Raw genomic sequence first — 17,897 nt, forward strand, 5'->3', positions numbered from 1 at the left:
TCCTTTCTATTCCATTCCATTCCATTTCATTCGATGCCATTCTATTTGATTCTATTCCATTCTTCTCTATTCCATTCCATTTTGTTCCATCCATTTCCATTACATTTTACTCCTTTCCATTCCATTGATTCCATTCCATTCGTTTCCATTCTATTGGAGTCCATTCCATTCAGGTCCATTCCTTTCCATTGCATTTGATGCCATTCCAGTTGATTCTATTCCATTCGACTCCATTCCATTCCTTTCCATTCCATGCGATTCCTTTACATTCTATTCCTTTCCATTTCATTTCATTCCATTCCATTCCATTCTTTTCCAGTCCGTTCCATTTGAGTCCATTCAATTGCATTCCATTCTATTCAATATGTTTCGATTACATCCAATTCCATTCTATTCCTTTTGATTGAATTCAATTCCATTCTATTCGAATCCATTCCATACGGATCCGTTTGATTCTACTGCATTCCATTCAAGTCCATTCCATTCCATTCAGTCCCATTCCGTTCCATTCGATGCCAATCCATTCGATTCCATTTTTTTCAGTCCATTCCATTCGAGTCCATTCCATTCCATCCCATTCCATGCCATTCGATGTCATTCCATTTGATTCTATTACATTCGACTCCATTACGTTCCATTCAGTTCCATCCGATTCCATTCCATTCTCTTCCTTTGCAGTAAATTCCATTCCATTTCATTCTATTCGTTTCCACTCCTTTTCAGTCCATTCCACTGCAGTCCATTCCAGTCGAGTCCATTCCTTTCCTGTCTATTCCATTCGATTCCATTCCTTTTGATTCCATTCCATATTATTGCATTCCATTCACATCCATTCTATTCGAATAAATTACATTCAAGACCATTCCTTTCTTGTCCATTCTCTTTGAATCCATTCCATTAGAGTCCATTCCATTTGGGTCCCTTCCATTCCATTCTATTCCATTCCATTCCATTCCATTCCATTCCATGCCATTCCGAATGATTCTATTCCATTCGAGTCCATTCCATTCGTGTCCTTTCCATTCCATTGAATTGCATTCCGATCCATTCGTTGACATTTAATTCCATTCTATTCCATTCCATTAGTGTCCTTTCCATTCCATTGCATTCCATTCCAATCTATTGGTTGCCATTTAATTCCACTCTATTCCATTCGTCTTCATTCCATTCCATTCCATTCCGTCCAATTCCATTCCATTCATTTCCATTCCATTCGAGTCCCTTCCATTTTATTCCATTCCATTTGATATCTTTCCATTAAACCCAATTCCATTCTATTCCTTTTGATTCCCTTCAATACTATTCCATTCGATTCCATTCCATTCCATTCAGTTCCATTTCATTCGACTTCGTTCAATTCCAGTCCATTCCATTCCAGTCCATCCCTTTACGTTCCATTTGATTCCAATCCGTTCGATTCCATTTTGTTCCAATCCAGTCCATTGCAGTCCATTCCACTCCATTCCATTTCATTCGATTGCATTCCATTCTATTCCATTCCAGTCAATTCCATTCCACTTGGTTCCACTCCGTTCCATTCCATTGCATTCCAGTATATTCCATTCCATTGCTTACCATTCCATTCAGTTTGATAACCTTCCCTTCAATTCCATTCCATTCAAATCAATTACATTGCTATCCAGTACATTCGAGTCCATTCTATTCCAGTCCATTTCATTCCTGTCCATTCCATTCGATTCTATTCCATTCGATTACATTCCATACTGTTGCATTTCATTCCATTCCATTCCATTCGAAGAAATTCCATTCGAGACCATTCCTTTTGATTCCAATCTATTTAAGTCCATTCCTTTCGTGTCCATTATATTTGGGTTCATTCCATTCCATTCCATTCCTTTCTATTCCATTCCATTCCATTTCATTCGATGCCATTCTATTTGATTCTATTCCATTCTTCTCTATTCCATTCCATTTTGTTCCATCCATTTCCATTACATTTTACTCCTTTCCATTCCATTGATTCCATTCCATTCGTTTCCATTCTATTGGAGTCCATTCCATTCAGGTCCATTCCTTTCCATTGCAATCGATGCCATTCCAGTTGATTCTATTCCATTCGACTCCATTCCATTCCGTTCAATTCCATGCGATTCCTTTACATTCTATTCCTTTCCATTTCATTTCATTCCATTCCATTCCATTCTTTTCCAGTCCGTTCCATTTGAGTCCATTCAATTGCATTCCATTCTATTCAATATGTTTCGATTACACCCAATTCCATTCTATTCCTTTTGATTCCATTCAATTCCATTCTATTCGAATCCATTCCATTCGTATCCGTTCGATTTGACTGCTTTCCATTCAAGTCCATTCCATTCCATTCAGTCCCATTCCGTTCCATTCGATGCCAATCCATTCGATTCCATTTTTTTCAGTCCATTCCATTCGAGTCCATTCCATTCCATCCCATTCCATCCCATTCGATGCCATTCCATTTGATTCTATTACATTCGACTCCATTACGTTCCATTCAGTTCCATCCGATTCCATTCCATTCTCTTCCTTTGCAGTAAATTCCATTCCATTTCATTCTATTCGTTTCCACTCCTCTTCAGTCCATTCCACTGCAGTCCATTCCAGTCGAGTCCCTTCCTTTCCTGTCTATTCCATTCGATTCCATTCCTTTCGATTCCATTCCATATTATTGCATTCCATTCACATCCATTCTATTCGAATAAATTACATTCAAGACCATTCCTTTCTTGTCCATTCTCTTTGAATCCATTCCATTAGAGTCCATTCCATTTGGGTCCCTTCCATTCCATTCTATTCCATTCCATTCCATTCCATTCCATTCCATTCCATGCCATTCCGAATGATTCTATTCCATTCGAGTCCATTCCATTCGTGTCCTTTCCATTCCATTGAATTGCATTCCGATCCATTCGTTGACATTTAATTCCATTCTATTCCATTCCATTAGTGTCCTTTCCATTCCATTGCATTCCATTCCAATCTATTGGTTGCCATTTAATTCCACTCTATTCCATTCGTCTTCATTCCATTCCATTCCATTCCGTCCAATTCCATTCCATTCGTTTCCATTCCATTCGAGTCCCTTCCACTTTATTCCATTCCATTTGATATCTTTCCATTAAACCCAATTCCATTCTATTCCTTTTGATTCCCTTCAATACTATTCCATTCGATTCCATTCCATTCCATTCAGTTCCATTTCATTCGACTTCGTTCAATTCCAGTACATTCCATTCCAGTCCATCCCTTTACGTTCCATTTGATTCCAATCCGTTCGATTCCATTTTGTTCCAATCCAGTCCATTGCAGTCCATTCCACTCCATTCCATTTCATTCGATTGCATTCCATTCTATTCCATTCCAGTCAATTCCATTCCACTTGGTTCCACTCCGTTCCATTGCATTGCATTCCAGTATATTCCATTCCATTGCTTACCATTCCATTCAGTTTGATAACCTTCCCTTCAATTCCATTCCATTCAAATCAATTACATTGCTATCCAGTACATTCGAGTCCATTCTATTCCAGTCCATTTCATTCCTGTCCATTCCATTCGATTCTATTCCATTCGATTACATTCCATACTGTTGCATTTCATTCCATTCCATTCCATTCGAAGAAATTCCATTCGAGACCATTCCTTTTGATTCCAATCTATTTAAGTCCATTCCTTTCGTGTCCATTATATTTGGGTTCATTCCATTCCATTCCATTCCATTCCTTTCTATTCCATTCCATTCCATTTCATTCGATGCCATTCTATTTGATTCTATTCCATTCTTCTCTATTCCATTCCATTTTGTTCCATCCATTTCCATTACATTTTACTCCTTTCCATTCCATTGATTCCATTCCATTCGTTTCCATTCTATTGGAGTCCATTCCATTCAGGTCCATTCCTTTCCATTGCATTTGATGCCATTCCAGTTGATTCTATTCCATTCGACTCCATTCCATTCCTTTCCATTCCATGCGATTCCTTTACATTCTATTCCTTTCCATTTCATTTCATTCCATTCCATTCCATTCTTTTCCAGTCCGTTCCATTTGAGTCCATTCAATTGCATTCCATTCTATTCAATATGTTTCGATTACATCCAATTCCATTCTATTCCTTTTGATTGAATTCAATTCCATTCTATTCGAATCCATTCCATACGGATCCGTTTGATTCTACTGCATTCCATTCAAGTCCATTCCATTCCATTCAGTCCCATTCCGTTCCATTCGATGCCAATCCATTCGATTCCATTTTTTTCAGTCCATTCCATTCGAGTCCATTCCATTCCATCCCATTCCATGCCATTCGATGTCATTCCATTTGATTCTATTACATTCGACTCCATTACGTTCCATTCAGTTCCATCCGATTCCATTCCATTCTCTTCCTTTGCAGTAAATTCCATTCCATTTCATTCTATTCGTTTCCACTCCTTTTCAGTCCATTCCACTGCAGTCCATTCCAGTCGAGTCCATTCCTTTCCTGTCTATTCCATTCGATTCCATTCCTTTTGATTCCATTCCATATTATTGCATTCCATTCACATCCATTCTATTCGAATAAATTACATTCAAGACCATTCCTTTCTTGTCCATTCTCTTTGAATCCATTCCATTAGAGTCCATTCCATTTGGGTCCCTTCCATTCCATTCTATTCCATTCCATTCCATTCCATTCCATTCCATGCCATTCCGAATGATTCTATTCCATTCGAGTCCATTCCATTCGTGTCCTTTCCATTCCATTGAATTGCATTCCGATCCATTCGTTGACATTTAATTCCATTCTATTCCATTCCATTAGTGTCCTTTCCATTCCATTGCATTCCATTCCAATCTATTGGTTGCCATTTAATTCCACTCTATTCCATTCGTCTTCATTCCATTCCATTCCATTCCGTCCAATTCCATTCCATTCATTTCCATTCCATTCGAGTCCCTTCCATTTTATTCCATTCCATTTGATATCTTTCCATTAAACCCAATTCCATTCTATTCCTTTTGATTCCCTTCAATACTATTCCATTCGATTCCATTCCATTCCATTCAGTTCCATTTCATTCGACTTCGTTCAATTCCAGTCCATTCCATTCCAGTCCATCCCTTTACGTTCCATTTGATTCCAATCCGTTCGATTCCATTTTGTTCCAATCCAGTCCATTGCAGTCCATTCCACTCCATTCCATTTCATTCGATTGCATTCCATTCTATTCCATTCCAGTCAATTCCATTCCACTTGGTTCCACTCCGTTCCATTCCATTGCATTCCAGTATATTCCATTCCATTGCTTACCATTCCATTCAGTTTGATAACCTTCCCTTCAATTCCATTCCATTCAAATCAATTACATTGCTATCCAGTACATTCGAGTCCATTCTATTCCAGTCCATTTCATTCCTGTCCATTCCATTCGATTCTATTCCATTCGATTACATTCCATACTGTTGCATTTCATTCCATTCCATTCCATTCGAAGAAATTCCATTCGAGACCATTCCTTTTGATTCCAATCTATTTAAGTCCATTCCTTTCGTGTCCATTATATTTGGGTTCATTCCATTCCATTCCATTCCTTTCTATTCCATTCCATTCCATTTCATTCGATGCCATTCTATTTGATTCTATTCCATTCTTCTCTATTCCATTCCATTTTGTTCCATCCATTTCCATTACATTTTACTCCTTTCCATTCCATTGATTCCATTCCATTCGTTTCCATTCTATTGGAGTCCATTCCATTCAGGTCCATTCCTTTCCATTGCAATCGATGCCATTCCAGTTGATTCTATTCCATTCGACTCCATTCCATTCCGTTCAATTCCATGCGATTCCTTTACATTCTATTCCTTTCCATTTCATTTCATTCCATTCCATTCCATTCTTTTCCAGTCCGTTCCATTTGAGTCCATTCAATTGCATTCCATTCTATTCAATATGTTTCGATTACACCCAATTCCATTCTATTCCTTTTGATTCCATTCAATTCCATTCTATTCGAATCCATTCCATTCGTATCCGTTCGATTTGACTGCTTTCCATTCAAGTCCATTCCATTCCATTCAGTCCCATTCCGTTCCATTCGATGCCAATCCATTCGATTCCATTTTTTTCAGTCCATTCCATTCGAGTCCATTCCATTCCATCCCATTCCATCCCATTCGATGCCATTCCATTTGATTCTATTACATTCGACTCCATTACGTTCCATTCAGTTCCATCCGATTCCATTCCATTCTCTTCCTTTGCAGTAAATTCCATTCCATTTCATTCTATTCGTTTCCACTCCTCTTCAGTCCATTCCACTGCAGTCCATTCCAGTCGAGTCCCTTCCTTTCCTGTCTATTCCATTCGATTCCATTCCTTTCGATTCCATTCCATATTATTGCATTCCATTCACATCCATTCTATTCGAATAAATTACATTCAAGACCATTCCTTTCTTGTCCATTCTCTTTGAATCCATTCCATTAGAGTCCATTCCATTTGGGTCCCTTCCATTCCATTCTATTCCATTCCATTCCATTCCATTCCATTCCATTCCATGCCATTCCGAATGATTCTATTCCATTCGAGTCCATTCCATTCGTGTCCTTTCCATTCCATTGAATTGCATTCCGATCCATTCGTTGACACTTAATTCCATTCTATTCCATTCCATTAGTGTCCTTTCCATTCCATTGCATTCCATTCCAATCTATTGGTTGCCATTTAATTCCACTCTATTCCATTCGTCTTCATTCCATTCCATTCCATTCCGTCCAATTCCATTCCATTCGTTTCCATTCCATTCGAGTCCCTTCCATTTTATTCCATTCCATTTGATATCTTTCCATTAAACCCAATTCCATTCTATTCCTTTCGATTCCCTTCAATACTATTCCATTCGATTCCATTCCATTCCATTCAGTTCCATTTCATTCGACTTCGTTCAATTCCAGTACATTCCATTCCAATCCATCCCTTTACGTTCCATTTGATTCCAATCCGTTCGATTCCATTTTGTTCCAATCCAGTCCATTGCAGTCCATTCCACTCCATTCCATTTCATTCGATTGCATTCCATTCTATTCCATTCCAGTCAATTCCATTCCACTTGGTTCCACTCTGTTCCATTCCATTGCATTCCAGTATATTCCATTCCATTGCTTACCATTCCATTCAGTTTGATAACCTTCCCTTCAATTCCATTCCATTCAAATCAATTACATTGCTATCCAGTACATTCGAGTCCATTCTATTCCAGTCCATTTCATTCCTGTCCATTCTATTCGATTCTTTTCCATTCGATTACATTCCATACTGTTGCATCCCATTCCATTCGAATAAATTCCATTCGAGACCATTCCTTTTGATTCCAATCTATTTAAGTCCATTCCTTTCGTGTCCATTATATTTGGGTTCATTCCATTCCATTCCATTCCATTCCTTTCTATTCCATTCCATTCCATTTCATTCGATGCCATTCTATTTGATTCTATTCCATTCTTCTCTATTCCATTCCATTTTGTTCCATCCGTTTCCATTACATTTTACTCCTTTCCATTCCATTGATTCCATTCCATTCGTTTCCATTCTATTGGAGTCCATTCCATTCAGGTCCATTCCTTTCCATTGCATTCGATGCCATTCCAGTTGATTCTATTCCATTCGACTCCATTCCATTCCGTTCAATTCCATGCGATTCCTTTACATTCTATTCCTTTCCATTTCATTTCATTCCATTCCATTCCATTCTTTTCCAGTCCGTTCCATTGGAGTCCATTCAAATGCATTACATTCTATTCAATATGATTCGATTACATCCAATTCCATTCTATTCCTTTTGATTCCATTCAATTCCATTCTATTCGAATCCATTCCATTCGGATCCGTTCGATTCGACTGCATTCCATTCAAGTCCATTCCATTCCATTCAGTCCCATTCCGTTCCATTCGATGCCAATCCATTCGATTCCATTTTTTTCAGTCCATTCCATTCGAGTCCATTCCATTCCATCCCATTCCATACCATTCGATGCCATTCCATTTCATTCTATTACATTCGACTCCATTACGTTCCATTCAGTTCCATCCGATTCCATTCCATTCTCTTCCTTTGCAGTAAATTCCATTCCATTTCATTCTATTCGTTTCCACTCCTTTTCAGTCCATTCCACTGCAGTCCATTCCAGTCGAGTCCATTCCTTTCCTGTCCATTCCATTCGATTCCATTCCTTTCGATTCCATTCCATATTATTGCATTCCATTCACATCCATTCTATTCGAATAAATTACATTCAAGACCATTCCTTTCTTGTCCATTCTCTTTGAATCCATTCCATTAGAGTCCATTCCATTTGGGTCCCTTCCATTCCATTCTATTCCATTCCATTCCATTCCATTCCATGCCATTCCGAATGATTCTATTCCATTCGAGTCCATTCCATTCGTGTCCTTTCCATTCCATTGAATTGCATTCCGATCCATTCGTTGACACTTAATTCCATTCTATTCCATTCCATTAGTGTCCTTTCCATTCCATTGCATTCCATTCCAATCTATTGGTTGCCATTTAATTCCACTCTATTCCATTCGTCTTCATTCCATTCCATTCCATTCCGTCCAATTCCATTCCATTCGTTTCCATTCCATTCGAGTCCCTTCCATTTTATTCCATTCCATTTGATATCTTTCCATTAAACCCAATTCCATTCTATTCCTTTCGATTCCCTTCAATACTATTCCATTCGATTCCATTCCATTCCATTCAGTTCCATTTCATTCGACTTCGTTCAATTCCAGTACATTCCATTCCAATCCATCCCTTTACGTTCCATTTGATTCCAATCCGTTCGATTCCATTTTGTTCCAATCCAGTCCATTGCAGTCCATTCCACTCCATTCCATTTCATTCGATTGCATTCCATTCTATTCCATTCCAGTCAATTCCATTCCACTTGGTTCCACTCTGTTCCATTCCATTGCATTCCAGTATATTCCATTCCATTGCTTACCATTCCATTCAGTTTGATAACCTTCCCTTCAATTCCATTCCATTCAAATCAATTACATTGCTATCCAGTACATTCGAGTCCATTCTATTCCAGTCCATTTCATTCCTGTCCATTCTATTCGATTCTTTTCCATTCGATTACATTCCATACTGTTGCATCCCATTCCATTCGAATAAATTCCATTCGAGACCATTCCTTTTGATTCCAATCTATTTAAGTCCATTCCTTTCGTGTCCATTATATTTGGGTTCATTCCATTCCATTCCATTCCATTCCTTTCTATTCCATTCCATTCCATTTCATTCGATGCCATTCTATTTGATTCTATTCCATTCTTCTCTATTCCATTCCATTTTGTTCCATCCGTTTCCATTACATTTTACTCCTTTCCATTCCATTGATTCCATTCCATTCGTTTCCATTCTATTGGAGTCCATTCCATTCAGGTCCATTCCTTTCCATTGCATTCGATGCCATTCCAGTTGATTCTATTCCATTCGACTCCATTCCATTCCGTTCAATTCCATGCGATTCCTTTACATTCTATTCCTTTCCATTTCATTTCATTCCATTCCATTCCATTCTTTTCCAGTCCGTTCCATTGGAGTCCATTCAAATGCATTACATTCTATTCAATATGATTCGATTACATCCAATTCCATTCTATTCCTTTTGATTCCATTCAATTCCATTCTATTCGAATCCATTCCATTCGGATCCGTTCGATTCGACTGCATTCCATTCAAGTCCATTCCATTCCATTCAGTCCCATTCCGTTCCATTCGATGCCAATCCATTCGATTCCATTTTTTTCAGTCCATTCCATTCGAGTCCATTCCATTCCATCCCATTCCATACCATTCGATGCCATTCCATTTCATTCTATTACATTCGACTCCATTACGTTCCATTCAGTTCCATCCGATTCCATTCCATTCTCTTCCTTTGCAGTAAATTCCATTCCATTTCATTCTATTCGTTTCCACTCCTTTTCAGTCCATTCCACTGCAGTCCATTCCAGTCGAGTCCATTCCTTTCCTGTCCATTCCATTCGATTCCATTCCTTTCGATTCCATTCCATATTATTGCATTCCATTCACATCCATTCTATTCGAATAAATTACATTCAAGACCATTCCTTTCTTGTCCATTCTCTTTGAATCCATTCCATTAGAGTCCATTCCATTTGGGTCCCTTCCATTCCATTCTATTCCATTCCATTCCATTCCATTCCATTCCATTCCATGCCATTCCGAATGATTCTATTCCATTCGAGTCCATTCCATTCGTGTCCTTTCCATTCCATTGAATTGCATTCCGATCCATTCGTTGACATTTAATTCCATTCTATTCCATTCCATTAGTGTCCTTTCCATTCCATTGCATTCCATTCCAATCTATTGGTTGCCATTTAATTCCACTCTATTCCATTCGTCTTCATTCCATTCCATTCCATTCCGTCCAATTCCATTCCATTCGTTTCCTTTCCATTCGAGTCCCTTCAATTTTATTCCATTCCATTTGATATCTTTCCATTAAACCCAATTCCATTCTATTCCTTTCGATTCCCTTCAATACTATTCCATTCGATTCCATTCCATTCCATTGAGTTCCATTTCATTCGACTTCGTTCAATTCCAGTCCATTCCATTCCAGTCCATCCCTTTATGTTCCATTTGATTCCAATCCGTTCGATTCCATTTTGTTCCAATCGAGTCCATTGCAGTCCATTCCACTCCATTCCATTTCATTCGATTGCATTCCATTCTATTCCATTCCAGTCAATTCCATTCCACTTGGTTCCACTCCGTTCCATTCCATTGCATTCCAGTATATTCCATTCCATTGCTTACCATTCCATTCAGTTTGATAACCTTCCCTTCAATTCCTTTCCATACAAATCAATTACATTGCTATACAGTACATTCGAGTCCATTCTATTCCTGTCCATTTCATTCCTGTCCATTCCATTCGATTCTATTCCATTCGATTACATTCCATACTGTTGCATTCCATTCCATTCAAATAAATTCCATTCGAGACCATTCCTTTTGATTCCAATCTATTTAAGTCCATTCCTTTCGTGTCCATTATATTTGGGTTCATTCCATTCCATTCCTTTCTATTCCATTCCATTCCATTTCATTCGATGCCATTCTATTTGATTCTATTCCATTCTTCTCTATTCCATTCCATTTTGTTCCATCCGTTTCCATTACATTTTACTCCTTTCCATTCCATTGATTCCATTCCATTCGTTTCCATTCTATTGGAGTCCATTCCATTCAGGTCCATTCCTTTCCATTGCATTCGATGCCATTCCAGTTGATTCTATTCCATTCGACTCCATTCCATTCCTTTCCGTTCCATCCGATTCCTTTACATTCTATTCCTTTCCATTTCATTTCATTCATTCCATTCCATTCTTTTCCAGTCCGTTCCATTGGAGTCCATTCAATTGCATTCCATTCTATTCAATATGTTTCGATTACATCCAATTCCATTCTATTCCTTTTGATTCCATTCAATTCCATTCTATTCGAATCCATTCCATTCGGATCCGTTCGATTCGACTGCATTCCATTCAAGTCCATTCCATTCCATTCAGTCCCATTCCGTTCCATTCGATGCCAATCCATTCGATTCCATTTTTTTCAGTCCATTCCATTCGAGTCCATTCCATTCCATCCCATTCCATACCATTCGATGCCATTCCATTTGATTCTATTACATTCGACTCCATAACGTTCCATTCAGTTCCATCCGATTCCATTCCATTCTCTTCCTTTGCAGTAAATTCCATTCCATTTCATTCTATTCGTTTCCACTCCTTTTCAGTCCATTCCACTGCAGTCCATTCCAGTCGAGTCCATTCCTTTCCTGTCCATTCCATTCGATTCCATTCCTTTCGATTCCATTCCATTTTATTGCATTCCATTCACATCCATTCTATTCGAATAAATTACATTCAAGACCATTCCTTTCTTGTCCATTCTCTTTGAATCCATTCCATTAGAGTCCATTCCATTTGGGTCCCTTCCATTCCATTCTATTCCATTCCATTCCATTCCATTCCATTCCATGCCATTCCGAATGATTCTATTCCATTCGAGTCCATTCCATTCGTGTCCTTTCCATTCCATTGAATTGCATTCCGATCCATTCGTTGACATTTAATTCCATTCTATTCCATTCCATTAGTGTCCTTTCCATTCCATTGCATTCCATTCCAATCTATTGGTTGCCATTTAATTCCACTCTATTCCATTCGTCTTCATTCCATTCCATTCCATTCCGTCCAATTCCATTCCATTCGTTTCCATTCCATTCGACTCCCTTCCATTTTATTCCATTCCATTTGATATCTTTCCATTAAACCCAATTCCATTCTATTCCTTTTGATTGCCTTCAATACTATTCCATTCGATTCCATTCCATTCCATTCAGTTCCATTTCATTCGACTTCGTTCAATTCCAGTACATTCCATTCCAGTCCATCCCTTTACATTCCATTTGATTCCAATCCGTTCGATTCCATTTTGTTCCAATCCAGTCCATTGCAGTCCATTCCACTCCATTCCATTTCATTCGATTGCATTCCATTCTATTCCATTCCAGTCAATTCCATTCCACTTGGTTCCACTCCGTTCCATTCCATTGCATTCCAGTATATTCCATTCCATTGCTTACCATTCCATTCAGTTTGATAACCTTCCCTTCAATTCCATTCCATTCAAATCAATTACATTGCTATCCAGTACATTCGAGTCCATTCTATTCCAGTCCATTTCATTCCTGTCCATTCCATTCGATTCTATTCCATTCGATTACATTCCATACTGTTGCATTTCATTCCATTCCATTCCATTCCATTCGAAGAAATTCCATTCGAGACCATTCCTTTTGATTCCAATCTATTTAAGTCCATTCCTTTCGTGTCCATTATATTTGGGTTCCTTCCATTCCATTCCATTCCATTCCTTTCTATTCCATTCCATTCCATTTCATTCGATGCCATTCTATTTGATTCTATTCCATTCTTCTCTATTCCATTCCATTTTGTTCCATCCATTTCCATTACATTTTACTCCTTTCCATTCCATTGATTCCATTCCATTCGTTTCCATTCTATTGGAGTCCATTCCATTCAGGTCCATTCCTTTCCATTGCATTCGATGCCATTCCAGTTGATTCTATTCCATTCGACTCCATTCCATTCCGTTCAATTCCATGCGATTCCTTTACATTCTATTCCTTTCCATTTCATTTCATTCCATTCCATTCCATTCTTTTCCAGTCCGTTCCATTTGAGTCCATTCAATTGCATTCCATTCTATTCAATATGTTTCGATTACATCCAATTCCATTCTATTCCTTTTGATTCCATTCAATTCCATTCTATTCGAATCCATTCCATTCGGATCCGTTCGATTTGACTGCATTCCATTCAAGTCCATTCCATTCCATTCAGTCCCATTCCGTTCCATTCGATGCCAATCCATTCGATTCCATTTTTTTCAGTCCATTCCATTCGAGTCCATTCCATTCCATCCCATTCCATACCATTCGATGCCATTCCATTTGATTCTATTACATTCGACTCCATTACGTTCCATTCAGTTCCATCCGATTCCATTCCATTCTCTTCCTTTGCAGTAAATTCCATTCCATTTCATTCTATTCGTTTCCACTCCTTTTCAGTCCATTCCACTGCAGTCCATTCCAGTCGAGTCCATTCCTTTCCTGTCCATTCCATTCGATTCCATTCCTTTCGATTCCATTCCATTTTATTGCATTCCATTCACATCCATTCTATTCGAATAAATTACATTCAAGACCATTCCTTTCTTGTCCATTCTCTTTGAATCCATTCCATTAGAGTCCATTCCATTTGGGTCCCTTCCATTCCATTCTATTCCATTCCATTCCATTCCATTCCATTCCATTCCATGCCATTCCGAATGATTCTATTCCATTCGAGTCCATTCCATTCGTGTCCTTTCCATTCCATTGAATTTCATTCCAATCCATTCGTTGACATTTAATTCCATTCTATTCCATTCCATTAGTGTCCTTTCCATTCCATTGCATTCCATTCCAATCTATTGGTTGCCATTTAATTCCACTCTATTCCATTCGTCTTCATTCCATTCCATTCCATTCCGTCCAATTCCATTCCATTCGTTTCCATTCCATTCGAGTCCCTTCCATTTTATTCCATTCCATTTGATATCTTTCCATTAAACCCAATTCCATTCTATTCCTTTTGATTGCCTTCAATACTATTCCATTCGATTCCATTCCATTCCATTCAGTTCCATTTCATTCGACTTCGTTCAATTCCAGTACATTCCATTCCAGTCCATCCCTTTACGTTCCATTTGATTCCAATCCGTTCGATTCCATTTTGTTCCAATCCAGTCCATTGCAGTCCATTCCACTCCATTCCATTTCATTCGATTGCATTCAATTCTATTCCATTCCAGTCAATTCCATTCCACTTGGTTCCACTCCGTTCCCTTGCATTGCATTCCAGTATATTCCATTCCATTGCTTACCATTCCATTCAGTTTGATAACTTTCCCTTCAATTCCATTCCATTCAAATCAATTACATTGCTATCCAGTACATTCGAGTCCATTCTATTCCAGTCCATTTCATTCCTGTCCATTCCATTCGATTCTATTCCATTCGATTACATTCCATACTGTTGCATTTCATTCCATTCCATTCCATTCGAAGAAATTCCATTCGAGACCATTCCTTTTGATTCCAATCTATTTAAGTCCATTCCTTTCGTGTCCATTATATTTGGGTTCATTCCATTCCATTCCATTCCATTCCTTTCTATTCCATTCCATTGCATTTCATTCGATGCCATTCTATTTGATTCTATTCCATTCTTCTCTATTCCATTCCATTTTGTTCCATCCATTTCCATTACATTTTACTCCTTTCCATTCCATTGATTCCATTCCATTCGTTTCCATTCTATTGGAGTCCATTCCATTCAGGTCCATTCCTTTCCATTGCATTCGATGCCATTCCAGTTGATTCTATTCCATTCGACTCCATTCCATTCCGTTCAATTCCATGCGATTCCTTTACATTCTATTCTTTTCCATTTCATTTCATTCCATTCCATTCCATTCTTTTCCAGTCCTTTCCATTTGAGTCCATTCAATTGCATTCCATTCTATTCAATATGTTTCGATTACATCCAATTCCATTCTATTCCTTTTGATTCCATTCAATTCCATTCTATTCGAATCCATTCCATTCGGATCCGTTCGATTTGACTGCATTCCATTCAAGTCCATTACATTCCATTCAGTCCCATTCCGTTCCATTCGATGCCAATCCATTCGATTCCATTTTTTTCAGTCCATTCCATTCGAGTCCATTCCATTCCATCCCATTCCATCCCATTCGATGCCATTCCATTTGATTCTATTACATTCGACTCCATTACGTTCCATTCAGTTCCATCCGATTCCATTCCATTCTCTTCCTTTGCAGTAAATTCCATTCCATTTCATTCTATTCGTTTCCACTCCTCTTCAATCCATTCCACTGCAGTCCATTCCAGTCGAGTCCATTCCTTTCCTGTCTATTCCATTCGATTCCATTCCTTTCGATTCCATTCCATATTATTGCATTCCATTCACATCCATTCTATTCGAATAAATTACATTCAAGACCATTCCTTTCTTGTCCATTCTCTTTGAATCCATTCCATTAGAGTCCATTCCATTTGGGTCCCTTCCATTCCATTCTATTCCATTCCATTCCATTCCATTCCATTCCATGCCATTCCGAATGATTCTATTCCATTCGAGTCCATTCCATTCGTGTCCTTTCCATTCCATTGAATTTCATTCCGATCCATTCGTTGACATTTAATTCCATTCTATTCAATTCCATTAGTGTCCTTTCCATTCCATTGCATTCCATTCCAATCTATTTGTTGCCATTTAATTCCACTCTATTCCGTTCGTCTTCATTCCATTCCATTCCATTCCGTACGATTCCATTCCATTCGTTTCCATTGCATTCGAGTCCCTTCCATTTTATTCCATTCCATTTGATAGCTTTCCATTAAACCCAATTCCATTCTATTCCTTTCGATTCCCTTCAATACTATTCCATTCGATTCCATTCCATTCCATTCAGTTCCATTTCATTCGACTTCGTTCAATTCCAGTACATTCCATTCCAGTCCATCCCTTTACGTTCCATTTGATTCCAATCCGTTCGATTCCATTTTGTTCCAATCCAGTCCATTGCAGTCCATTCCACTCCATTCCATTTCATTCGATTGCATTCCATTCTATTCCATTCCAGTCAATTCCATTCCACTTGGTTCCACTCCGTTCCATTCCATTGCATTCCAGTATATTCCATTCCATTGCTTACCATTCCATTCAGTTTGATAACTTTCCCTTCAATTCCATTCCATTCAAATCAATTACATTGCTATCCAGTACATTCGAGTCCATTCTATTCCAGTCCATTTCATTCCTGTCCATTCCATTCGATTCTATTCCATTCGATTACATTCCATACTGTTGCATTTCATTCCATTCCATTCCATTCGAAGAAATTCCATTCGAGACCATTCCTTTTGATTCCAATCTATTTAAGTCCATTCCTTTCGTGTCCATTATATTTGGGTTCATTCCATTCCATTCCATTCCATTCCTTTCTATTCCATTCCATTCCATTTCATTCGATGCCATTCTATTTGATTCTATTCCATTCTTCTCTATTCCATTCCATTTTGTTCCATCCATTTCCATTACATTTTACTCCTTTCCATTCCATTGATTCCATTCCATTCGTTTCCATTCTATTGGAGTCCATTCCATTCAGGTCCATTCCTTTCCATTGCATTCGATGCCATTCCAGTTGATTCTATTCCATTCGACTCCATTCCATTCCGTTCAATTCCATGCGATTCCTTTACATTCTATTCCTTTCCATTTCATTTCATTCCATTCCATTCCATTCTTTTCCAGTCCTTTCCATTTGAGTCCATTCAATTGCATTCCATTCTATTCAATATGATTCGATTACATCCAATTCCATTCTATTCCTTTTGATTCCATTCAATTCCATTCTATTCGAATCCATTCCATTCGGATCCGTTCGATTTGACTGCATTCCATTCAAGTCCATTACATTCCATTCAGTCCCATTCCGTTCCATTCGATGCCAATCCATTCGATTCCATTTTTTTCAGTCCATTCCATTCGAGTCCATTCCATTCCATCCCATTCCATCCCATTCGATGCCATTCCATTTGATTCTATTACATTCGACTCCATTACGTTCCATTCAGTTCCATCCGATTCCATTCCATTCTCTTCCTTTGCAGTAAATTCCATTCCATTTCATTCTATTCGTTTCCACTCCTCTTCAGTCCATTCCACTGCAGTCCATTCCAGTCGAGTCCATTCCTTTCCTGTCCATTCCATTCGATTCCATTCCTTCCGATTCCATTCCATATTATTGCATTCCATTCACATCCATTCTATTCGAATAAATTACATTCAAGACCATTCCTTTCTTGTCCATTCTCTTTGAATCCATTCCATTAGAGTCCATTCCATTTGGGTCCCTTCCATTCCATTCTATTCCATTCCATTCCATTCCATTCCATGCCATTCCGAATGATTCTATTCCATTCGAGTCCATTCCATTCGTGTCCTTTCCATTCCATTGAATTGCATTCCGATCCATTCGTTGACATTTAATTCCATTCTATTCCATTCCATTAGTGTCCTTTCCATTCCATTGCATTCCATTCCAATCTATTGGTTGCCATTTAATTCCACTCTATTCCATTCGTCTTCATTCCATTCCATTCCATTCCGTCCAATTCCATTCCATTCGTTTCCATTCC

Source organism: Pan paniscus, chromosome 23 (genome assembly GCF_029289425.2).
Source record: "Pan paniscus chromosome 23, NHGRI_mPanPan1-v2.0_pri, whole genome shotgun sequence".
NCBI classification, from domain to species: domain Eukaryota; kingdom Metazoa; phylum Chordata; class Mammalia; order Primates; family Hominidae; genus Pan; species Pan paniscus.